The following is a 24,739-nucleotide window of genomic DNA, read 5'->3' as shown; positions in this document are numbered from 1 at the left end:
CTGGGTAACAGAACCTGGTCTGAGCCACACAAGTCACCCCATCTTGGATTCCCCTAGGTCTCTAGTTTTCAGAAATGCACAGGTTTGGTAGGTTTCCTTAGGTGGCGGCTGAGCTACAGGCCAAAATCTACAGGTAGGCACTTTGCAAAAAACACCTCTGTTTTCCTTCACCAATTTGGCTGTGTCCACGTTGCGCTTTGGGGCATTTCCTGTCGCGGGCGCTAGGCCTACCCACACAAGTGAGGTATCATTTTTATCGGGAGACGTGGGGGAACGCTGGGTGGAAGGAAATTCTTGGCTCCTCTCAGATTCCAGAACTTTCTGCCACAGAAATGTGAGGAACATGTGTTTTTTTAGCCAAATTTGGAGGTTTGCAAAGGATTCTGGGTAACAGAACCTGGTCCGGGCCACACAAGTCACCCCATCTTGGATTCCCCTAGGTCTCTAGTTTTCAGAAATGCACAGGTTTGGTAGGTTTCCCTAGGTGGCGGCTGAGCTACAGGCCAAAATCTACAGGTAGGCACTTTGCAAAAAACACCTCTGTTTTCCTTCACCAATTTGGCTGTGTCCACGTTGCGCTTTGGGGCATTTCCTGTTGCGGGCGCTAGGCCTACCCACACAAGTGAGGTATCATTTTTATCAGGAGACGTGGGGGAACGCTGGGTGGAAGGAAATTCGTGGCTCCTCTCAGATTCCAGAACTTTCTGCCACAGAAATGTGAGAAACATGTGTATTTTTAGCCAAATTTTGAGGTTTGCAAAGGATTCTGGGTAACAGAACCTGGTCCGAGCCACACAAGTCATCCCATCTTGGATTCCCCTAGGTCTCTAGTTTTCAGAAATGCAAAGGTTTGGTAGGTTTCCCTAGGTGGCGGCTGAGCTACAGGCCAAAATCTACAGGTAGGCACTTTGCAAAAAACACCTCTGTTTTCCTTCACCAATTTGGCTGTGTCCACGTTGCGCTTTGGGGCATTTCCTGTCACGGGCGCTAGGCCCACCCACACAAGTGAGGTATCATTTTTATCGGGAGACATGGGGGAACGCTGGGTGGAAGGAAATTCGTGGCTCCTCTCAGATTCCAGAACTTTCTGCCACAGAAATATGAGGAACATGTGTTTTTTTTGCCAAATTTTGAGGTTTGCAAAGGATTCTGGGTAACAGAACCTGGTCCGGGCCACACAAGTCACCCCATCTTGGATTCCCCTAGGTCTCTAGTTTTCAGAAATGCACAGGTTTGGTAGGTTTCCCTAGGTGGCGGCTGAGCTACAGGCCAAAATCTACAGGTAGGCACTTTGCAAAAAACACCTCTGTTTTCCTTCACCAATTTGGCTCTGTCCACGTTGCGCTTTGGGGCATTTCCTGTCGCGGGCGCTAGGCCTACCCACACAAGTGAGGTATCATTTTTATCGGGAGACGTGGGGGAACGCTGGGTGGAAGGAAATTCGTGGCTCCTCTCAGATTCCAGAACTTTCTGCCACAGAAATGTGAGGAACATGTGTATTTTTAGCCAAATTTTGAGGTTTGCAAAGGATTCTGGGTAACAGAACCTGGTCCGGGCCACACAAGTCACCCCATCTTGGATTCCCCTAGGTCTCTAGTTTTCAGAAATGCACAGGTTTGGTAGGTTTCCCTAGGTGGCGGCTGAGCTACAGGCCAAAATCTACAGGTAGGCACTTTGCAAAAAACACCTCTGTTTTCCTTCACCAATTTGGCTGTGTCCACGTTGCGCTTTGGGGCATTTCCTGTCGCGGGCGCTAGGCCTACCCACACAAGTGAGGTATCATTTTTATCAGGAGACGTGGGGGAACGCTGGGTGGAAGGAAATTCGTGGCTCCTCTCAGATTCCAGAACTTTCTGCCACAGAAATGTGAGAAACATGTGTATTTTTAGCCAAATTTTGAGGTTTGCAAAGGATTCTGGGTAACAGAACCTGGTCCGAGCCACACAAGTCACCCAATCTTGGATTCCCCTAGGTCTCTAGTTTTCAGAAATGCACAGGTTTGGTAGGTTTCCCTAGGTGGCGGCTGAGCTACAGGCCAAAATCTACAGGTAGGCACTTTGCAAAAAACACCTCTGTTTTCCTTCACCAATTTGGCTGTGTCCACGTTGCGCTTTGGGGCATTTCCGGTCACAGGCGCTAGGCCCACCCACACAAGTGAGGTATCATTTTTATCGGGAGACATGGGGGAACGCTGGGTGGAAGGAAATTCGTGGCTCCTCTCAGATTCCAGAACTTTCTGCCACAGAAATATGAGGAACATGTGTTTTTTTAGCCAAATTTTGAGGTTTGCAAAGGATTCTGGGTAACAGAACCTGGTCCGGGCCACACAAGTCACACCATATTGGATTCCCCTAGGTCTCTAGTTTTCAGAAATGCACAGGTTTGGTAGGTTTCCCTAGGTGGCGGCTGAGCTACAGGCCAAAATCTACAGGTAGGCACTTTGCAAAAAACACCTCTGTTTTCCTTCACCAATTTGGCTGTGTCCACGTTGCGCTTTGGGGCATTTCCTGTCGCGGGCGCTAGGCCTACCCACACAAGTGAGGTATCATTTTTATCGGGAGACGTGGGGGAACGCTGGGTGGAAGGAAATTCGTGGCTCCTCTCAGATTCCAGAACTTTCTGCCACAGAAATGTGAGGAACATGTGTATTTTTAGCCAAATTTTGAGGTTTGCAAAGGATTCTGGGTAACAGAACCTGGTCCGAGCCACACAAGTCACCCCATCTTGGATTCCCCTAGGTCTCTAGTTTTCAGAAATGTACAGGTATGGTAGGTTTCCCTAGGTGGCGGCTGAGCTACAGGCCAAAATCTACAGGTAGGCACTTTGCAAAAAACACCTCTGTTTTCTTCACCAATTTGGCTGTGTCCACGTTGCACTTTGGGGCGTTTCCTGTCGCGGGCGCTAGGCCTACCCACACAAGTGAGGTATCATTTTTATCGGGAGACGTGGGGGAACGCTGGGTGGAAGGAAATTCGTGGCTCCTCTCAGATTCCAGAACTTTCTGCCACAGAAATGTGAGGAACATGTGTTTTTTTAGCCAAATTTTGAGGTTTGCAAAGGATTCTGGGTAACAGAACCTGGTCCGAGCCACACAAGTCACCCCATCTTGGATTCCCCTAGGTCTCTAGTTTTCAGAAATGCACAGGTTTGGTAGGTTTCCTTAGGTGGCGGCTGAGCTACAGGCCAAAATCTACAGGTAGGCACTTTGCAAAAAACACCTCTGTTTTCCTTCACCAATTTGGCTGTGTCCACGTTGCGCTTTGGGGCATTTCCTGTCACGGGCGCTAGGCCCACCCACACAAGTGAGGTATCATTTTTATCGGGAGACATGGGGGAACGCTGGGTGGAAGGAAATTCGTGGCTCCTCTCAGATTCCAGAACTTTCTGCCACAGAAATATGAGGAACATGTGTTTTTTTAGCCAAATTTTGAGGTTTGCAAAGGATTCTGGGTAACAGAACCTGGTCCGGGCCACACAAGTCACCCCATCTTGGATTCCCCTAGGTCTCTAGTTTTCAGAAATGCACAGGTTTGGTAGGTTTCCCTAGGTGGCGGCTGAGCTACAGGCCAAAATCTACAGGTAGGCACTTTGCAAAAAACACCTCTGTTTTCCTTCACCAATTTGGCTGTGTCCACGTTGCGCTTTGGGGCATTTCCTGTCGCGGGCGCTAGGCCTACCCACACAAGTGAGGTATCATTTTTATCGGGAGACGTGGGGGAACGCTGGGTGGAAGGAAATTCGTGGCTCCTCTCAGATTCCAGAACTTTCTGCCACAGAAATGTGAGGAACATGTGTATTTTTAGCCAAATTTTGAGGTTTGCAAAGGATTCTGGGTAACAGAACCTGGTCCGGGCCACACAAGTCACCCCATCTTGGATTCCCCTAGGTCTCTAGTTTTCAGAAATGCACAGGTTTGGTAGGTTTCCCTAGGTGGCGGCTGAGCTACAGGCCAAAATCTACAGGTAGGCACTTTGCAAAAAACACCTCTGTTTTCCTTCACCAATTTGGCTGTGTCCACGTTGCGCTTTGGGGCATTTCCTGTCGCGGGCGCTAGGCCTACCCACACAAGTGAGGTATCATTTTTATCAGGAGACGTGGGGGAACGCTGGGTGGAAGGAAATTCGTGGCTCCTCTCAGATTCCAGAACTTTCTGCCACAGAAATGTGAGAAACATGTGTATTTTTAGCCAAATTTTGAGGTTTGCAAAGGATTCTGGGTAACAGAACCTGGTCCGAGCCACACAAGTCACCCCATCTTGGATTTCCCTAGGTCTCTAGTTTTCAGAAATGCACAGGTTTGGTAGGTTTCCCTAGGTGGCGGCTGAGCTACAGGCCAAAATCTACAGGTAGGCACTTTGCAAAAAACACCTCTGTTTTCCTTCACCAATTTGGCTGTGTCCACGTTGCGCTTTGGGGCATTTCCTGTCACAGGCGCTAGGCCCACCCACACAAGTGAGGTATCATTTTTATCGGGAGACATGGGGGAACGCTGGGTGGAAGGAAATTCGTGGCTCCTCTCAGATTCCAGAACTTTCTGCCACAGAAATATGAGGAACATGTGTTTTTTTAGCCAAATTTTGAGGTTTGCAAAGGATTCTGGGTAACAGAACCTGGTCCGGGCCACACAAGTCACCCCATATTGGATTCCCCTAGGTCTCTAGTTTTCAGAAATGCACAGGTTTGGTAGGTTTCCCTAGGTGGCGGCTGAGCTACAGGCCAAAATCTACAGGTAGGCACTTTGCAAAAAACACCTCTGTTTTCCTTCACCAATTTGGCTGTGTCCACGTTGCGCTTTGGGGCATTTCCTGTCGCGGGCGCTAGGCCTACCCACACAAGTGAGGTATCATTTTTATCGGGAGACGTGGGGGAACGCTGGGTGGAAGGAAATTCGTGGCTCCTCTCAGATTCCAGAACTTTCTGCCACAGAAATGTGAGGAACATGTGTTTTTTTAGCCAAATTTTGAGGTTTGCAAAGGATTCTGGGTAACAGAACCTGGTCCGAGCCACACAAGTCACCCCATCTTGGATTCCCCTAGGTCTCTAGTTTTCAGAAATGCACAGGTTTGGTAGGTTTCCTTAGGTGGCGGCTGAGCTACAGGCCAAAATCTACAGGTAGGCACTTTGCAAAAAACACCTCTGTTTTCCTTCACCAATTTGGCTGTGTCCACGTTGCGCTTGGGGGCATTTCCTGTCGCGGGCGCTAGGCCTACCCACACAAGTGAGGTATCATTTTTATCGGGAGACGTGGGGGAACGCTGGGTTGAAGGAAATTCGTGGCTCCTCTCAGATTCCAGAACTTTCTGCCACAGAAATGTGAGGAACATGTGTTTTTTTAGCCAAATTTTGAGGTTTGCAAAGGATTCTGGGTAACAGAACCTGGTCCGGGCCACACAAGTCACCCCATCTTGGATTCCCCTAGGTCTCTAGTTTTCAGAAATGCACAGGTTTGGTAGGTTTCCCTAGGTGGCGGCTGAGCTACAGGCCAAAATCTACAGGTAGGCACTTTGCAAAAAACACCTCTGTTTTCCTTCACCAATTTGGCTGTGTCCACGTTGCGCTTTGGGGCATTTCCTGTCGCGGGCGCTAGGCCTACCCACACAAGTGAGGTATCATTTTTATCGGGAGACGTGGGGGAACGCTGGGTGGAAGGAAATTCGTGGCTCCTCTCAGATTCCAGAACTTTCTGCCACAGAAATGTGAGGAACATGTGTATTTTTAGACAAATTTTGAGGTTTGCAAAGGATTCTGGGTAACAGAACCTGGTCCGGGCCACACAAGTCACCCCATCTTGGATTCCCCTAGGTCTCTAGTTTTCAGAAATGCACAGGTTTGGTAGGTTTCCCTAGGTGGCGGCTGAGCTACAGGCCAAAATCTACAGGTAGGCACTTTGCAAAAAACACCTCTGTTTTCCTTCACCAATTTGGCTGTGTCCACGTTGCGCTTTGGGGCATTTCCTGTCGCGGGCGCTAGGCCTACCCACACAAGTGAGGTATCATTTTTATCAGGAGACGTGGGGGAACGCTGGGTGGAAGGAAATTCGTGGCTCCTCTCAGATTCCAGAACTTTCTGCCACAGAAATGTGAGAAACATGTGTATTTTTAGCCAAATTTTGAGGTTTGCAAAGGATTCTGGGTAACAGAACCTGGTCCGAGCCACACAAGTCACCCCATCTTGGATTTCCCTAGGTCTCTAGTTTTCAGAAATGCACAGGTTTGGTAGGTTTCCCTAGGTGGCGGCTGAGCTACAGGCCAAAATCTACAGGTAGGCACTTTGCAAAAAACACCTCTGTTTTCCTTCACCAATTTGGCTGTGTCCACGTTGCGCTTTGGGGCATTTCCTGTCACAGGCGCTAGGCCCACCCACACAAGTGAGGTATCATTTTTATCGGGAGACATGGGGGAACGCTGGGTGGAAGGAAATTCGTGGCTCCTCTCAGATTCCAGAACTTTCTGCCACAGAAATATGAGGAACATGTGTTTTTTTAGCCAAATTTTGAGGTTTGCAAAGGATTCTGGGTAACAGAACCTGGTCCGGGCCACACAAGTCACCCCATATTGGATTCCCCTAGGTCTCTAGTTTTCAGAAATGCACAGGTTTGGTAGGTTTCCCTAGGTGGCGGCTGAGCTACAGGCCAAAATCTACAGGTAGGCACTTTGCAAAAAACACCTCTGTTTTCCTTCACCAATTTGGCTGTGTCCACGTTGCGCTTTGGGGCATTTCCTGTCGCGGGCGCTAGGCCTACCCACACAAGTGAGGTATCATTTTTATCGGGAGACGTGGGGGAACGCTGGGTGGAAGGAAATTCGTGGCTCCTCTCAGATTCCAGAACTTTCTGCCACAGAAATGTGAGGAACATGTGTATTTTTAGCCAAATTTTGAGGTTTGCAAAGGATTCTGGGTAACAGAACCTGGTCCGAGCCACACAAGTCACCCCATCTTGGATTCCCCTAGGTCTCTAGTTTTCAGAAATGTACAGGTATGGTAGGTTTCCCTAGGTGGCGGCTGAGCTACAGGCCAAAATCTACAGGTAGGCACTTTGCAAAAAACACCTCTGTTTTCTTCACCAATTTGGCTGTGTCCACGTTGCACTTTGGGGCGTTTCCTGTCGCGGGCGCTAGGCCTACCCACACAAGTGAGGTATCATTTTTATCGGGAGACGTGGGGGAACGCTGGGTGGAAGGAAATTCGTGGCTCCTCTCAGATTCCAGAACTTTCTGCCACAGAAATGTGAGGAACATGTGTTTTTTTAGCCAAATTTTGAGGTTTGCAAAGGATTCTGGGTAACAGAACCTGGTCCGAGCCACACAAGTCACCCCATCTTGGATTCCCCTAGGTCTCTAGTTTTCAGAAATGCACAGGTTTGGTAGGTTTCCTTAGGTGGCGGCTGAGCTACAGGCCAAAATCTACAGGTAGGCACTTTGCAAAAAACACCTCTGTTTTCCTTCACCAATTTGGCTGTGTCCACGTTGCGCTTTGGGGCATTTCCTGTCGCGGGCGCTAGGTCTACCCACACAAGTGAGGTATCATTTTTATCGGGAGACGTGGGGGAACGCTGGGTGGAAGGAAATTCGTGGCTCCTCTCAGATTCCAGAACTTTCTGCCACAGAAATGTGAGGAACATGTGTTTTTTTAGCCAAATTTTGAGGTTTGCAAAGGATTCTGGGTAACAGAACCTGGTCCGGGCCACACAAGTCACCCCATCTTGGATTCCCCTAGGTCTCTAGTTTTCAGAAATGCACAGGTTTGGTAGGTTTCCCTAGGTGGCGGCTGAGCTACAGGCCAAAATCTACAGGTAGGCACTTTGCAAAAAACACCTCTGTTTTCCTTCACCAATTTGGCTGTGTCCACGTTGCGCTTTGGGGCATTTCCTGTTGCGGGCGCTAGGCCTACCCACACAAGTGAGGTATCATTTTTATCAGGAGACGTGGGGGAACGCTGGGTGGAAGGAAATTCGTGGCTCCTCTCAGATTCCAGAACTTTCTGCCACAGAAATGTGTGAAACATGTGTATTTTTAGCCAAATTTTGAGGTTTGCAAAGGATTCTGGGTAACAGAACCTGGTCCGAGCCACACAAGTCACCCCATCTTGGATTCCCCTAGGTCTCTAGTTTTCAGAAATGCAAAGGTTTGGTAGGTTTCCCTAGGTGGCGGCTGAGCTACAGGCCAAAATCTACAGGTAGGCACTTTGCTAAAAACACCTCTGTTTTCCTTCACCAATTTGGCTGTGTCCACGTTGCGCTTTGGGGCATTTCCTGTCACGGGCGCTAGGCCCACCCACACAAGTGAGGTATCATTTTTATCGGGAGACATGGGGGAACGCTGGGTGGAAGGAAATTCGTGGCTCCTCTCAGATTCCAGAACTTTCTGCCACAGAAATGTGAGGAACATGTGTTTTTTTAGCCAAATTTTGAGGTTTGCAAAGGATTCTGGGTAACAGAACCTGGTCCGAGCCACACAAGTCACCCCATCTTGGATTCCCCTAGGTCTCTAGTTTTCAGAAATGCACAGGTTTGGTAGGTTTCCCTAGGTGGCGGCTGAGCTACAGGCCAAAATCTACAGGTAGGTACTTTGCAAAAAACACCTCTGTTTTCCTTCACCAATTTGGCTGTGTCCACGTTGTGCTTTGGGGCCTTTCGTGTCGCGGGCGCTAGGCCTACCCACATAAGTGAGGTATCATTTTTATCGGGAGACGTGGGGGAACGCTGGGTTGAAGGAAATTTGTGGCTCCTCTCAGATTCCAGAACTTTCTGCCACAGAAATGTGAGGAACATGTGTTTTTTTTGCCAAATTTTGAGGTTTGCAAAGGATTCTGGGTAACAGAACCTGGTCCGAGCCACACAAGTCACCCCATCTTGGATTCCCCTAGGTCTCTAGTTTTCAGAAATGCACAGGTTTGGTAGGTTTCCCTAGGTGGCGGCTGAGCTACAGGCCAAAATCTACAGGTAGGCACTTTGCAAAAAACACCTCTGTTTTCTTCACCAATTTGGCTGTGTCCACGTTGCACTTTGGGGCGTTTCCTGTCGCGGGCGCTAGGCCTACCCACACAAGTGAGGTATCATTTTTATCGGGAGACGTGGGGGAACGCTGGGTGGAAGGAAATTCGTGGCTCCTCTCAGATTCCAGAACTTTCTGCCACAGAAATGTGAGGAACATGTGTTTTTTTAGCCAAATTTTGAGGTTTGCAAAGGATTCTGGGTAACAGAACCTGGTCCGAGCCACACAAGTCACCCCATCTTGGATTCCCCTAGGTCTCTAGTTTTCAGAAATGCACAGGTTTGGTAGGTTTCCCTAGGTGGCGGCTGAGCTACAGGCCAAAATCTACAGGTAGGCACTTTGCAAAAAACACCTCTGTTTTCCTTCACCAATTTGGCTGTGTCCACGTTGCGCTTTGGGGCATTTCCTGTTGCGGGCGCTAGGCCTACCCACACAAGTGAGGTATCATTTTTATCAGGAGACGTGGGGGAACGCTGGGTGGAAGGAAATTCGTGGCTCCTCTCAGATTCCAGAACTTTCTGCCACAGAAATGTGAGAAACATGTGTATTTTTAGCCAAATTTTGAGGTTTGCAAAGGATTCTGGGTAACAGAACCTGGTCCGAGCCACACAAGTCACCCCATCTTGGATTCCCCTAGGTCTCTAGTTTTCAGAAATGCAAAGGTTTGGTAGGTTTCCCTAGGTGGCGGCTGAGGTACAGGCCAAAATCTACAGGTAGGCACTTTGCAAAAAACACCTCTGTTTTCCTTCACCAATTTGGCTGTGTCCACGTTGCGCTTTGGGGCATTTCCTGTCACGGGCGCTAGGCCCACCCACACAAGTGAGGTATCATTTTTATCGGGAGACATGGGGGAACGCTGGGTGGAAGGAAATTCGTGGCTCCTCTCAGATTCCAGAACTTTCTGCCACAGAAATATGAGGAACATGTGTTTTTTTAGCCAAATTTTGAGGTTTGCAAAGGATTCTGGGTAACAGAACCTGGTCCGGGCCACACAAGTCACCCCATCTTGGATTCCCCTAGGTCTCTAGTTTTCAGAAATGCACAGGTTTGGTAGGTTTCCCTAGGTGGCGGCTGAGCTACAGGCCAAAATCTACAGGTAGGCACTTTGCAAAAAACACCTCTGTTTTCCTTCACCAATTTGGCTGTGTCCACGTTGCGCTTTGGGGCATTTCCTGTCGCGGGCGCTAGGCCTACCCACACAAGTGAGGTATCATTTTTATCGGGAGACGTGGGGGAACGCTGGGTGGAAGGAAATTCGTGGCTCCTCTCAGATTCCAGAACTTTCTGCCACAGAAATGTGAGGAACATGTGTATTTTTAGCCAAATTTTGAGGTTTGCAAAGGATTCTGGGTAACAGAACCTGGTCCGGGCCACACAAGTCACCCCATCTTGGATTCCCCTAGGTCTCTAGTTTTCAGAAATGCACAGGTTTGGTAGGTTTCCCTAGGTGGCGGCTGAGCTACAGGCCAAAATCTACAGGTAGGCACTTTGCAAAAAACACCTCTGTTTTCCTTCACCAATTTGGCTGTGTCCACGTTGCGCTTTGGGGCATTTCCTGTCGCGGGCGCTAGGCCTACCCACACAAGTGAGGTATCATTTTTATCAGGAGACGTGGGGGAACGCTGGGTGGAAGGAAATTCGTGGCTCCTCTCAGATTCCAGAACTTTCTGCCACAGAAATGTGAGAAACATGTGTATTTTTAGCCAAATTTTGAGGTTTGCAAAGGATTCTGGGTAACAGAACCTGGTCCGAGCCACACAAGTCACCCCATCTTGGATTCCCCTAGGTCTCTAGTTTTCAGAAATGCACAGGTTTGGTAGGTTTCCCTAGGTGGCGGCTGAGCTACAGGCCAAAATCTACAGGTAGGCACTTTGCAAAAAACACCTCTGTTTTCCTTCACCAATTTGGCTGTGTCCACGTTGCGCTTTGGGGCATTTCCTGTCACAGGCGCTAGGCCCACCCACACAAGTGAGGTATCATTTTTATCGGGAGACATGGGGGAACGCTGGGTGGAAGGAAATTCGTGGCTCCTCTCAGATTCCAGAACTTTCTGCCACAGAAATATGAGGAACATGTGTTTTTTTAGCCAAATTTTGAGGTTTGCAAAGGATTCTGGGTAACAGAACCTGGTCCGGGCCACACAAGTCACCCCATATTGGATTCCCCTACGTCTCTAGTTTTCAGAAATGCATAGGTTTGGTAGGTTTCCCTAGGTGGCGGCTGAGCTACAGGCCAAAATCTACAGGTAGGCACTTTGCAAAAAACACCTCTGTTTTCCTTCACCAATTTGGCTGTGTCCACGTTGCGCTTTGGGGCATTTCCTGTCGCGGGCGCTAGGCCTACCCACACAAGTGAGGTATCATTTTTATCGGGAGACGTGGGGGAACGCTGGGTGGAAGGAAATTCGTGGCTCCTCTCAGATTCCAGAACTTTCTGCCACAGAAATGTGAGGAACATGTGTATTTTTAGCCAAATTTTGAGGTTTGCAAAGGATTCTGGGTAACAGAACCTGGTCCGAGCCACACAAGTCACCCCATCTTGGATTCCCCTAGGTCTCTAGTTTTCAGAAATGTACAGGTATGGTAGGTTTCCCTAGGTGGCGGCTGAGCTACAGGCCAAAATCTACAGGTAGGCACTTTGCCAAAAACACCTCTCTTTCTTCACCAATTTGGCTGTGTCCACGTTGCACTTTGGGGCGTTTCCTGTCGCGGGCGCTAGGCCTACCCACACAAGTGAGGTATCATTTTTATCGGGAGACGTAGGGGAACGCTGCGTGGAAGGAAATTCGTGGCTCCTCTCAGATTCCAGAACTTTCTGCCACAGAAATGTGAGGAACCTGTGTTTTTTTAGCCAAATTTTGAGGTTTGCAAAGGATTCTGGGTAACAGAACCTGGTCCGAGCCACACAAGTCACCCCATCTTGGATTCCCCTAGGTCTCTAGTTTTCAGAAATGCACAGGTTTGGTAGGTTTCCCTAGGTGGCGGCTGAGCTACAGGCCAAAATCTACAGGTAGGCACTTTGCAAAAAACACCTCTGTTTTCTTCACCAATTTGGCTGTGTCCACGTTGCACTTTGGGGCGTTTCCTGTCGCGGGCGCTAGGCCTACCCACACAAGTGAGGTATCATTTTTATCGGGAGACGTGGGGGAACGCTGGGTGGAAGGAAATTCGTGGCTCCTCTCAGATTCCAGAACTTTCTGCCACAGAAATGTGAGGAACATGTGTTTTTTTAGCCAAATTTTGAGGTTTGCAAAGGATTCTGGGTAACAGAACCTGGTCTGAGCCACACAAGTCACCCCATCTTGGATTCCCCTAGGTCTCTAGTTTTCAGAAATGCACAGGTTTGGTAGGTTTCCTTAGGTGGCGGCTGAGCTACAGGCCAAAATCTACAGGTAGGCACTTTGCAAAAAACACCTCTGTTTTCCTTCACCAATTTGGCTGTGTCCACGTTGCGCTTTGGGGCATTTCCTGTCGCGGGCGCTAGGCCTACCCACACAAGTGAGGTATCATTTTTATCGGGAGACGTGGGGGAACGCTGGGTGGAAGGAAATTCTTGGCTCCTCTCAGATTCCAGAACTTTCTGCCACAGAAATGTGAGGAACATGTGTTTTTTTAGCCAAATTTGGAGGTTTGCAAAGGATTCTGGGTAACAGAACCTGGTCCGGGCCACACAAGTCACCCCATCTTGGATTCCCCTAGGTCTCTAGTTTTCAGAAATGCACAGGTTTGGTAGGTTTCCCTAGGTGGCGGCTGAGCTACAGGCCAAAATCTACAGGTAGGCACTTTGCAAAAAACACCTCTGTTTTCCTTCACCAATTTGGCTGTGTCCACGTTGCGCTTTGGGGCATTTCCTGTTGCGGGCGCTAGGCCTACCCACACAAGTGAGGTATCATTTTTATCAGGAGACGTGGGGGAACGCTGGGTGGAAGGAAATTCGTGGCTCCTCTCAGATTCCAGAACTTTCTGCCACAGAAATGTGAGAAACATGTGTATTTTTAGCCAAATTTTGAGGTTTGCAAAGGATTCTGGGTAACAGAACCTGGTCCGAGCCACACAAGTCATCCCATCTTGGATTCCCCTAGGTCTCTAGTTTTCAGAAATGCAAAGGTTTGGTAGGTTTCCCTAGGTGGCGGCTGAGCTACAGGCCAAAATCTACAGGTAGGCACTTTGCAAAAAACACCTCTGTTTTCCTTCACCAATTTGGCTGTGTCCACGTTGCGCTTTGGGGCATTTCCTGTCACGGGCGCTAGGCCCACCCACACAAGTGAGGTATCATTTTTATCGGGAGACATGGGGGAACGCTGGGTGGAAGGAAATTCGTGGCTCCTCTCAGATTCCAGAACTTTCTGCCACAGAAATATGAGGAACATGTGTTTTTTTTGCCAAATTTTGAGGTTTGCAAAGGATTCTGGGTAACAGAACCTGGTCCGGGCCACACAAGTCACCCCATCTTGGATTCCCCTAGGTCTCTAGTTTTCAGAAATGCACAGGTTTGGTAGGTTTCCCTAGGTGGCGGCTGAGCTACAGGCCAAAATCTACAGGTAGGCACTTTGCAAAAAACACCTCTGTTTTCCTTCACCAATTTGGCTCTGTCCACGTTGCGCTTTGGGGCATTTCCTGTCGCGGGCGCTAGGCCTACCCACACAAGTGAGGTATCATTTTTATCGGGAGACGTGGGGGAACGCTGGGTGGAAGGAAATTCGTGGCTCCTCTCAGATTCCAGAACTTTCTGCCACAGAAATGTGAGGAACATGTGTATTTTTAGCCAAATTTTGAGGTTTGCAAAGGATTCTGGGTAACAGAACCTGGTCCGGGCCACACAAGTCACCCCATCTTGGATTCCCCTAGGTCTCTAGTTTTCAGAAATGCACAGGTTTGGTAGGTTTCCCTAGGTGGCGGCTGAGCTACAGGCCAAAATCTACAGGTAGGCACTTTGCAAAAAACACCTCTGTTTTCCTTCACCAATTTGGCTGTGTCCACGTTGCGCTTTGGGGCATTTCCTGTCGCGGGCGCTAGGCCTACCCACACAAGTGAGGTATCATTTTTATCAGGAGACGTGGGGGAACGCTGGGTGGAAGGAAATTCGTGGCTCCTCTCAGATTCCAGAACTTTCTGCCACAGAAATGTGAGAAACATGTGTATTTTTAGCCAAATTTTGAGGTTTGCAAAGGATTCTGGGTAACAGAACCTGGTCCGAGCCACACAAGTCACCCAATCTTGGATTCCCCTAGGTCTCTAGTTTTCAGAAATGCACAGGTTTGGTAGGTTTCCCTAGGTGGCGGCTGAGCTACAGGCCAAAATCTACAGGTAGGCACTTTGCAAAAAACACCTCTGTTTTCCTTCACCAATTTGGCTGTGTCCACGTTGCGCTTTGGGGCATTTCCTGTCACAGGCGCTAGGCCCACCCACACAAGTGAGGTATCATTTTTATCGGGAGACATGGGGGAACGCTGGGTGGAAGGAAATTCGTGGCTCCTCTCAGATTCCAGAACTTTCTGCCACAGAAATATGAGGAACATGTGTTTTTTTAGCCAAATTTTGAGGTTTGCAAAGGATTCTGGGTAACAGAACCTGGTCCGGGCCACACAAGTCACACCATATTGGATTCCCCTAGGTCTCTAGTTTTCAGAAATGCACAGGTTTGGTAGGTTTCCCTAGGTGGCGGCTGAGCTACAGGCCAAAATCTACAGGTAGGCACTTTGCAAAAAACACCTCTGTTTTCCTTCACCAATTTGGCTGTGTCCACGTTGCGCTTTGGGGCATTTCCTGTCGCGGGCGCTAGGCCTACCCACACAAGTGAGGTATCATTTTTATCGGGAGACGTGGGGGAACGCTGGGTGGAAGGAAATTCGTGGCTCCTCTCAGATTCCAGAACTTTCTGCCACAGAAATGTGAGGAACATGTGTATTTTTAGCCAAATTTTGAGGTTTGCAAAGGATTCTGGGTAACAGAACCTGGTCCGAGCCACACAAGTCACCCCATCTTGGATTCCCCTAGGTCTCTAGTTTTCAGAAATGTACAGGTATGGTAGGTTTCCCTAGGTGGCGGCTGAGCTACAGGCCAAAATCTACAGGTAGGCACTTTGCAAAAAACACCTCTGTTTTCTTCACCAATTTGGCTGTGTCCACGTTGCACTTTGGGGCGTTTCCTGTCGCGGGCGCTAGGCCTACCCACACAAGTGAGGTATCATTTTTATCGGGAGACGTGGGGGAACGCTGGGTGGAAGGAAATTCGTGGCTCCTCTCAGATTCCAGAACTTTCTGCCACAGAAATGTGAGGAACATGTGTTTTTTTAGCCAAATTTTGAGGTTTGCAAAGGATTCTGGGTAACAGAACCTGGTCCGAGCCACACAAGTCACCCCATCTTGGATTCCCCTAGGTCTCTAGTTTTCAGAAATGCACAGGTTTGGTAGGTTTCCTTAGGTGGCGGCTGAGCTACAGGCCAAAATCTACAGGTAGGCACTTTGCAAAAAACACCTCTGTTTTCCTTCACCAATTTGGCTGTGTCCACGTTGCGCTTTGGGGCATTTCCTGTCACGGGCGCTAGGCCCACCCACACAAGTGAGGTATCATTTTTATCGGGAGACATGGGGGAACGCTGGGTGGAAGGAAATTCGTGGCTCCTCTCAGATTCCAGAACTTTCTGCCACAGAAATATGAGGAACATGTGTTTTTTTAGCCAAATTTTGAGGTTTGCAAAGGATTCTGGGTAACAGAACCTGGTCCGGGCCACACAAGTCACCCCATCTTGGATTCCCCTAGGTCTCTAGTTTTCAGAAATGCACAGGTTTGGTAGGTTTCCCTAGGTGGCGGCTGAGCTACAGGCCAAAATCTACAGGTAGGCACTTTGCAAAAAACACCTCTGTTTTCCTTCACCAATTTGGCTGTGTCCACGTTGCGCTTTGGGGCATTTCCTGTCGCGGGCACTAGGCCTACCCACACAAGTGAGGTATCATTTTTATCGGGAGACGTGGGGGAACGCTGGGTGGAAGGAAATTCGTGGCTCCTCTCAGATTCCAGAACTTTCTGCCACAGAAATGTGAGGAACATGTGTATTTTTAGCCAAATTTTGAGGTTTGCAAAGGATTCTGGGTAACAGAACCTGGTCCGGGCCACACAAGTCACCCCATCTTGGATTCCCCTAGGTCTCTAGTTTTCAGAAATGCACAGGTTTGGTAGGTTTCCCTAGGTGGCGGCTGAGCTACAGGCCAAAATCTACAGGTAGGCACTTTGCAAAAAACACCTCTGTTTTCCTTCACCAATTTGGCTGTGTCCACGTTGCGCTTTGGGGCATTTCCTGTCGCGGGCGCTAGGCCTACCCACACAAGTGAGGTATCATTTTTATCGGGAGACGTGGGGGAACGCTGGGTGGAAGGAAATTCGTGGCTCCTCTCAGATTCCAGAACTTTCTGCCACAGAAATGTGAGGAACATGTGTATTTTTAGCCAAATTTTGAGGTTTGCAAAGGATTCTGGGTAACAGAACCTGGTCCGGGCCACACAAGTCACCCCATCTTGGATTCCCCTAGGTCTCTAGTTTTCAGAAATGCACAGGTTTGGTAGGTTTCCCTAGGTGGCGGCTGAGCTACAGGCCAAAATCTACAGGTAGGCACTTTGCAAAAAACACCTCTGTTTTCCTTCACCAATTTGGCTGTGTCCACGTTGCGCTTTGGGGCATTTCCTGTCGCGGGCGCTAGGCCTACCCACACAAGTGAGGTATCATTTTTATCAGGAGACGTGGGGGAACGCTGGGTGGAAGGAAATTCGTGGCTCCTCTCAGATTCCAGAACTTTCTGCCACAGAAATGTGAGAAACATGTGTATTTTTAGCCAAATTTTGAGGTTTGCAAAGGATTCTGGGTAACAGAACCTGGTCCGAGCCACACAAGTCACCCCATCTTGGATTCCCCTAGGTCTCTAGTTTTCAGAAATGCACAGGTTTGGTAGGTTTCCCTAGGTGGCGGCTGAGCTACAGGCCAAAATCTACAGGTAGGCACTTTGCAAAAAACACCTCTGTTTTCCTTCACCAATTTGGCTGTGTCCACGTTGCGCTTTGGGGCATTTCCTGTCACAGGCGCTAGGCCCACCCACACAAGTGAGGTATCATTTTTATCGGGAGACATGGGGGAACGCTGGGTGGAAGGAAATTCGTGGCTCCTCTCAGATTCCAGAACTTTCTGCCACAGAAATATGAGGAACATGTGTATTTTTAGCCAAATTTTGAGGTTTGCAAAGGATTCTGGGTAACAGAACCTGGTCCGGGCCACACAAGTCACACCATATTGGATTCCCCTAGGTCTCTAGTTTTCAGAAATGCACAGGTTTGGTAGGTTTCCCTAGGTGGCGGCTGAGCTACAGGCCAAAATCTACAGGTAGGCACTTTGCAAAAAACACCTCTGTTTTCCTTCACCAATTTGGCTGTGTCCACGTTGCGCTTTGGGGCATTTCCTGTCGCGGGCGCTAGGCCTACCCACACAAGCGAGGTATCATTTTTATCGGGAGACGTGGGGGAACGCTGGGTGGAAGGAAATTCGTGGCTCCTCTCAGATTCCAGAACTTTCTGCCACAGAAATGTGAGGAACATGTGTATTTTTAGCCAAATTTTGAGGTTTGCAAAGGATTCTGGGTAACAGAACCTGGTCCGAGCCACACAAGTCACCCCATCTTGGATTCCCCTAGGTCTCTAGTTTTCAGAAATGTACAGGTATGGTAAGTTTCCCTAGGTGGCGGCTGAGCTACAGGCCAAAATCTACAGGTAGGCACTTTGCAAAAAACACCTCTGTTTTCTTCACCAATTTGGCTGTGTCCACGTTGCACTTTGGGGCGTTTCCTGTCGCGGGCGCTAGGCCTACCCACACAAGTGAGGTATCATTTTTATCGGGAGACGTGGGGGAACGCTGGGTGGAAGGAAATTCGTGGCTCCTCTCAGATTCCAGAACTTTCTGCCACAGAAATGTGAGGAACATGTGTTTTTTTAGCCAAATTTTGAGGTTTGCAAAGGATTCTGGGTAACAGAACCTGGTCCGAGCCACACAAGTCACCCCATCTTGGATTCCCCTAGGTCTCTAGTTTTCAGAAATGCACAGGTTTGGTAGGTTTCCTTAGGTGGCGGCTGAGCTACAGGCCAAAATCTACAGGTAGGCACTTTGCAAAAAACACCTCTGTTTTCCTTCACCAATTTGGCTGTGTCCACGTTGCGCTTTGGGGCATTTCCTGTCACGGGCGCTAGGCCCACCCACACAAGTGAGGTATCATTTTTATCGGGAGACATGGGGGAACGCTGGGTGGAAGGAAATTCGTGGCTCCTCTCAGATTCCAGAACTTTCTGCCACAGAAATATGAGGAACATGTGTTTTTTTAGCCAAATTTTGAGGTTTGCAAAGGATTCTGGGTAACAGAACCTGGTCCGGGCCACACAAGTCACCCCATCTTGGATTCCCCTAGGTCTCTAGTTTTCAGAAATGCACAGGTTTGGTAGGTTTCCCTAGGTGGCGGCTGAGCTACAGGCCAAAATCTACAGGTAGGCACTTTGCAAAAAACACCTCTGTTTTCCTTCACCAATTTGGCTGTGTCCACGTTGCGCTTTGGGGCATTTCCTGTCGCGGGCGCTAGGCCTACCCACACAAGTGAGGTATCATTTTTATCGGGAGACGTGGGGGAACGCTGGGTGGAAGGAAATTCGTGGCTCCTCTCAGATTCCAGAACTTTCTGCCACAGAAATGTGAGGAACATGTGTATTTTTAGCCAAATTTTGAGGTTTGCAAAGGATTCTGGGTAACAGAACCTAGTCCGGGCCACACAAGTCACCCCATCTTGGATTCCCCTAGGTCTCTAGTTTTCAGAAATGCACAGGTTTGGTAGGTTTCCCTAGGTGGCGGCTGAGCTACAGGCCAAAATCTACAGGTAGGCACTTTGCAAAAAACACCTCTGTTTTCCTTCACCAATTTGGCTGTGTCCACGTTGCGCTTTGGGGCATTTCCTGTCGCGGGCGCTAGGCCTACCCACACAAGTGAGGTATCATTTTTATCAGGAGACGTGGGGGAACGCTGGGTGGAAGGAAATTCGTGGCTCCTCTCAGATTCCAGAACTTTCTGCCACAGAAATGTGAGAAACATGTGTATTTTTAGCCAAATTTTGAGGTTTGCAAAGGATTCTGGGTAACAGAACCTGGTCCGAGCCACACAAGTCACCCCATCTTGGATTTCCCTAGGTCTCTAGTTTTCAGAAATGCACAGGTTTGGTAGGTTTCCCTAGGTGGCGGCTGAGCTACAGGCCAAAATCTACAGGTAGGCACTTTGCAAAAAACACCTCTGTTTTCCTTCACCAATTTGGCTGTGTCCACGTTGCGCTTTGGGGCATTTCCTGTCACAGGCGCTAGGCCCACCCACACAAGTGAGGTATCATTTTTATCGGGAGACATGGGGGAACGCTGGGTGGAAGGAAATTCGTGGCTCCTCTCAGATTCCAGAACTTTCTGCCACAGAAATATGAGGAACATGTGTTTTTTTAGCCAAATTTTGAGGTTTGCAAAGGATTCTGGGTAACAGAACCTGGTCCGGGCCACACAAGTCACCCCATATTGGATTCCCCTAGGTCTCTAGTTTTCAGAAATGCACAGGTTTGGTAGGTTTCCCTAGGTGGCGGCTGAGCTACAGGCCAAAATCTACAGGTAGGCACTTTGCAAAAAACACCTCTGTTTTCCTTCACCAATTTGGCTGTGTCCACGTTGCGCTTTGGGGCATTTCCTGTCGCGGGCGCTAGGCCTACCCACACAAGTGAGGTATCATTTTTATCGGGAGACGTGGGGGAACGCTGGGTGGAAGGAAATTCGTGGCTCCTCTCAGATTCCAGAACTTTCTGCCACAGAAATGTGAGGAACATGTGTATTTTTAGCCAAATTTTGAGGTTTGCAAAGGATTCTGGGTAACAGAACCTGGTCCGAGCCACACAAGTCACCCCATCTTGGATTCCCCTAGGTCTCTAGTTTTCAGAAATGTACAGGTATGGTAGGTTTCCCTAGGTGGCGGCTGAGCTACAGGCCAAAATCTACAGGTAGGCACTTTGCAAAAAACACCTCTGTTTTCCTTCACCAATTTGGCTGTGTCCACGTTGCGCTTTGGGGCATTTCCTGTCGCGGGCGCTAGGCCTACCCACACAAGTGAGGTATCATTTTTATCAGGAGACGTGGGGGAACGCTGGGTGGAAGGAAATTCGTGGCTCCTCTCAGATTCCAGAACTTTCTGCCACAGAAATGTGAGAAACATGTGTATTTTTAGCCAAATTTTGAGGTTTGCAAAGGATTCTGGGTAACAGAACCTGGTCCGAGCCACACAAGTCACCCCATCTTGGATTCCCCTAGGTCTCTAGTTTTCAGAAATGCACAGGTTTGGTAGGTTTCCCTAGGTGGCGGCTGAGCTACAGGCCAAAATCTACAGGTAGGCACTTTGCAAAAAACACCTCTGTTTTCCTTCACCAATTTGGCTGTGTCCACGTTGCGCTTTGGGGCATTTCCTGTCACAGGCGCTAGGCCCACCCACACAAGTGAGGTATCATTTTTATCGGGAGACATGGGGGAACGCTGGGTGGAAGGAAATTCGTGGCTCCTCTCAGATTCCAGAACTTTCTGCCACAGAAATATGAGGAACATGTGTATTTTTAGCCAAATTTTGAGGTTTGCAAAGGATTCTGGGTAACAGAACCTGGTCCGGGCCACACAAGTCACACCATATTGGATTCCCCTAGGTCTCTAGTTTTCAGAAATGCACAGGTTTGGTAGGTTTCCCTAGGTGGCGGCTGAGCTACAGGCCAAAATCTACAGGTAGGCACTTTGCAAAAAACACCTCTGTTTTCCTTCACCAATTTGGCTGTGTCCACGTTGCGCTTTGGGGCATTTCCTGTCGCGGGCGCTAGGCCTACCCACACAAGTGAGGTATCATTTTTATCGGGAGACGTGGGGGAACGCTGGGTGGAAGGAAATTCGTGGCTCCTCTCAGATTCCAGAACTTTCTGCCACAGAAATGTGAGGAACATGTGTATTTTTAGCCAAATTTTGAGGTTTGCAAAGGATTCTGGGTAACAGAACCTGGTCCGAGCCACACAAGTCACCCCATCTTGGATTCCCCTAGGTCTCTAGTTTTCAGAAATGTACAGGTATGGTAGGTTTCCCTAGGTGGCGGCTGAGCTACAGGCCAAAATCTACAGGTAGGCACTTTGCAAAAAACACCTCTGTTTTCTTCACCAATTTGGCTGTGTCCACGTTGCACTTTGGGGCGTTTCCTGTCGCGGGCGCTAGGCCTACCCACACAAGTGAGGTATCATTTTTATCGGGAGACGTGGGGGAACGCTGGGTGGAAGGAAATTCGTGGCTCCTCTCAGATTCCAGAACTTTCTGCCACAGAAATGTGAGGAACATGTGTTTTTTTAGCCAAATTTTGAGGTTTGCAAAGGATTCTGGGTAACAGAACCTGGTCCGAGCCACACAAGTCACCCCATCTTGGATTCCCCTAGGTCTCTAGTTTTCAGAAATGCACAGGTTTGGTAGGTTTCCTTAGGTGGCGGCTGAGCTACAGGCCAAAATCTACAGGTAGGCACTTTGCAAAAAACACCTCTGTTTTCCTTCACCAATTTGGCTGTGTCCACGTTGCGCTTTGGGGCATTTCCTGTCACGGGCGCTAGGCCCACCCACACAAGTGAGGTATCATTTTTATCGGGAGACATGGGGGAACGCTGGGTGGAAGGAAATTCGTGGCTCCTCTCAGATTCCAGAACTTTCTGCCACAGAAATATGAGGAACATGTGTTTTTTTAGCCAAATTTTGAGGTTTGCAAAGGATTCTGGGTAACAGAACCTGGTCCGGGCCACACAAGTCACCCCATCTTGGATTCCCCTAGGTCTCTAGTTTTCAGAAATGCACAGGTTTGGTAGGTTTCCCTAGGTGGCGGCTGAGCTACAGGCCAAAATCTACAGGTAGGCACTTTGCAAAAAACACCTCTGTTTTCCTTCACCAATTTGGCTGTGTCCACGTTGCGCTTTGGGGCATTTCCTGTCGCGGGCGCTAGGCCTACCCACACAAGTGAGGTATCATTTTTATCGGGAGACGTGGGGGAACGCTGGGTGGAAGGAAATTCGTGGCTCCTCTCAGATTCCAGAACTTTCTGCCACAGAAATGTGAGGAACATGTGTATTTTTAGCCAAATTTTGAGGTTTGCAAAGGATTCTGGGTAACAGAACCTGGTCCGGGCCACACAAGTCACCCCATCTTGGATTCCCCTAGGTCTCTAGTTTTCAGAAATGCACAGGTTTGGTAGGTTTCCCTAGGTGGCGGCTGAGCTACAGGCCAAAATCTACAGGTAGGCACTTTGCAAAAAACACCTCTGTTTTCCTTCACCAATTTGGCTGTGTCCACGTTGCGCTTTGGGGCATTTCCTGTCGCGGGCGCTAGGCCTACCCACACAAGTGAGGTATCATTTTTATCAGGAGACGTGGGGGAACGCTGGGTGGAAGGAAATTCGTGGCTCCTCTCAGATTCCAGAACTTTCTGCCACAGAAATGTGAGAAACATGTGTATTTTTAGCCAAATTTTGAGGTTTGCAAAGGATTCTGGGTAACAGAACCTGGTCCGAGCCACACAAGTCACCCCATCTTGGATTTCCCTAGGTCTCTAGTTTTCAGAAATGCACAGGTTTGGTAGGTTTCCCTAGGTGGCGGCTGAGCTACAGGCCAAAATCTACAGGTAGGCACTTTGCAAAAAACACCTCTGTTTTCCTTCACCAATTTGGCTGTGTCCACGTTGCGCTTTGGGGCATTTCCTGTCACAGGCGCTAGGCCCACCCACACAAGTGAGGTATCATTTTTATCGGGAGACATGGGGGAACGCTGGGTGGAAGGAAATTCGTGGCTCCTCTCAGATTCCAGAACTTTCTGCCACAGAAATATGAGGAACATGTGTTTTTTTAGCCAAATTTTGAGGTTTGCAAAGGATTCTGGGTAACAGAACCTGGTCCGGGCCACACAAGTCACCCCATATTGGATTCCCCTAGGTCTCTAGTTTTCAGAAATGCACAGGTTTGGTAGGTTTCCCTAGGTGGCGGCTGAGCTACAGGCCAAAATCTACAGGTAGGCACTTTGCAAAAAACACCTCTGTTTTCCTTCCCCAATTTGGCTGTGTCCACGTTGCGCTTTGGGGCATTTCCTGTCGCGGGCGCTAGGCCTACCCACACAAGTGAGGTATCATTTTTATCGGGAGACGTGGGGGAACGCTGGGTGGAAGGAAATTCGTGGCTCCTCTCAGATTCCAGAACTTTCTGCCACAGAAATGTGAGGAACATGTGTATTTTTAGCCAAATTTTGAGGTTTGCAAAGGATTCTGGGTAACAGAACCTGGTCCGAGCCACACAAGTCACCCCATCTTGGATTCCCCTAGGTCTCTAGTTTTCAGAAATGTACAGGTATGTTAGGTTTCCCTAGGTGGCGGCTGAGCTACAGGCCAAAATCTACAGGTAGGCACTTTGCAAAAAACACCTCTGTTTTCTTCACCAATTTGGCTGTGTCCACGTTGCACTTTGGGGCGTTTCCTGTCGCGGGCGCTAGGCCTACCCACACAAGTGAGGTATCATTTTTATCGGGAGACGTGGGGGAACGCTGGGTGGAAGGAAATTCGTGGCTCCTCTCAGATTCCAGAACTTTCTGCCACAGAAATGTGAGGAACATGTGTTTTTTTAGCCAAATTTTGAGGTTTGCAAAGGATTCTGGGTAACAGAACCTGGTCCGAGCCACACAAGTCACCCCATCTTGGATTCCCCTAGGTCTCTAGTTTTCAGAAATGCACAGGTTTGGTAGGTTTCCTTAGGTGGCGGCTGAGCTACAGGCCAAAATCTACAGGTAGGCACTTTGCAAAAAACACCTCTGTTTTCCTTCACCAATTTGGCTGTGTCCACGTTGCGCTTTGGGGCATTTCCTGTCGCGGGCGCTAGGCCTACCCACACAAGTGAGGTATCATTTTTATCGGGAGACGTGGGGGAACGCTGGGTGGAAGGAAATTCGTGGCTCCTCTCAGATTCCAGAACTTTCTGCCACAGAAATGTGAGGAACATGTGTTTTTTTAGCCAAATTTTGAGGTTTGCAAAGGATTCTGGGTAACAGAACCTGGTCCGGGCCACACAAGTCACCCCATCTTGGATTCCCCTAGGTCTCTAGTTTTCAGAAATGCACAGGTTTGGTAGGTTTCCCTAGGTGGCGGCTGAGCTACAGGCCAAAATCTACAGGTAGGCACTTTGCAAAAAACACCTCTGTTTTCCTTCACCAATTTGGCTGTGTCCACGTTGCGCTTTGGGGCATTTCCTGTCGCGGGCGCTAGGCCTACCCACACAAGTGAGGTATCATTTTTATCGGGAGACGTGGGGGAACGCTGGGTGGAAGGAAATTCGTGGCTCCTCTCAGATTCCAGAACTTTCTGCCACAGAAATGTGAGGAACATGTGTATTTTTAGACAAATTTTGAGGTTTGCAAAGGATTCTGGGTAACAGAACCTGGTCCGGGCCACACAAGTCACCCCATCTTGGATTCCCCTAGGTCTCTAGTTTTCAGAAATGCACAGGTTTGGTAGGTTTCCCTAGGTGGCGGCTGAGCTACAGGCCAAAATCTACAGGTAGGCACTTTGCAAAAAACACCTCTGTTTTCTTCACCAATTTGGCTGTGTCCACGTTGCACTTTGGGGCGTTTCCTGTCGCGGGCGCTAGGCCTACCCACACA

This window comes from Pleurodeles waltl, chromosome 4_1 (genome assembly GCF_031143425.1).
Source record: "Pleurodeles waltl isolate 20211129_DDA chromosome 4_1, aPleWal1.hap1.20221129, whole genome shotgun sequence".
NCBI classification, from domain to species: domain Eukaryota; kingdom Metazoa; phylum Chordata; class Amphibia; order Caudata; family Salamandridae; genus Pleurodeles; species Pleurodeles waltl.
This window is presented reverse-complemented; position numbering follows the sequence as displayed.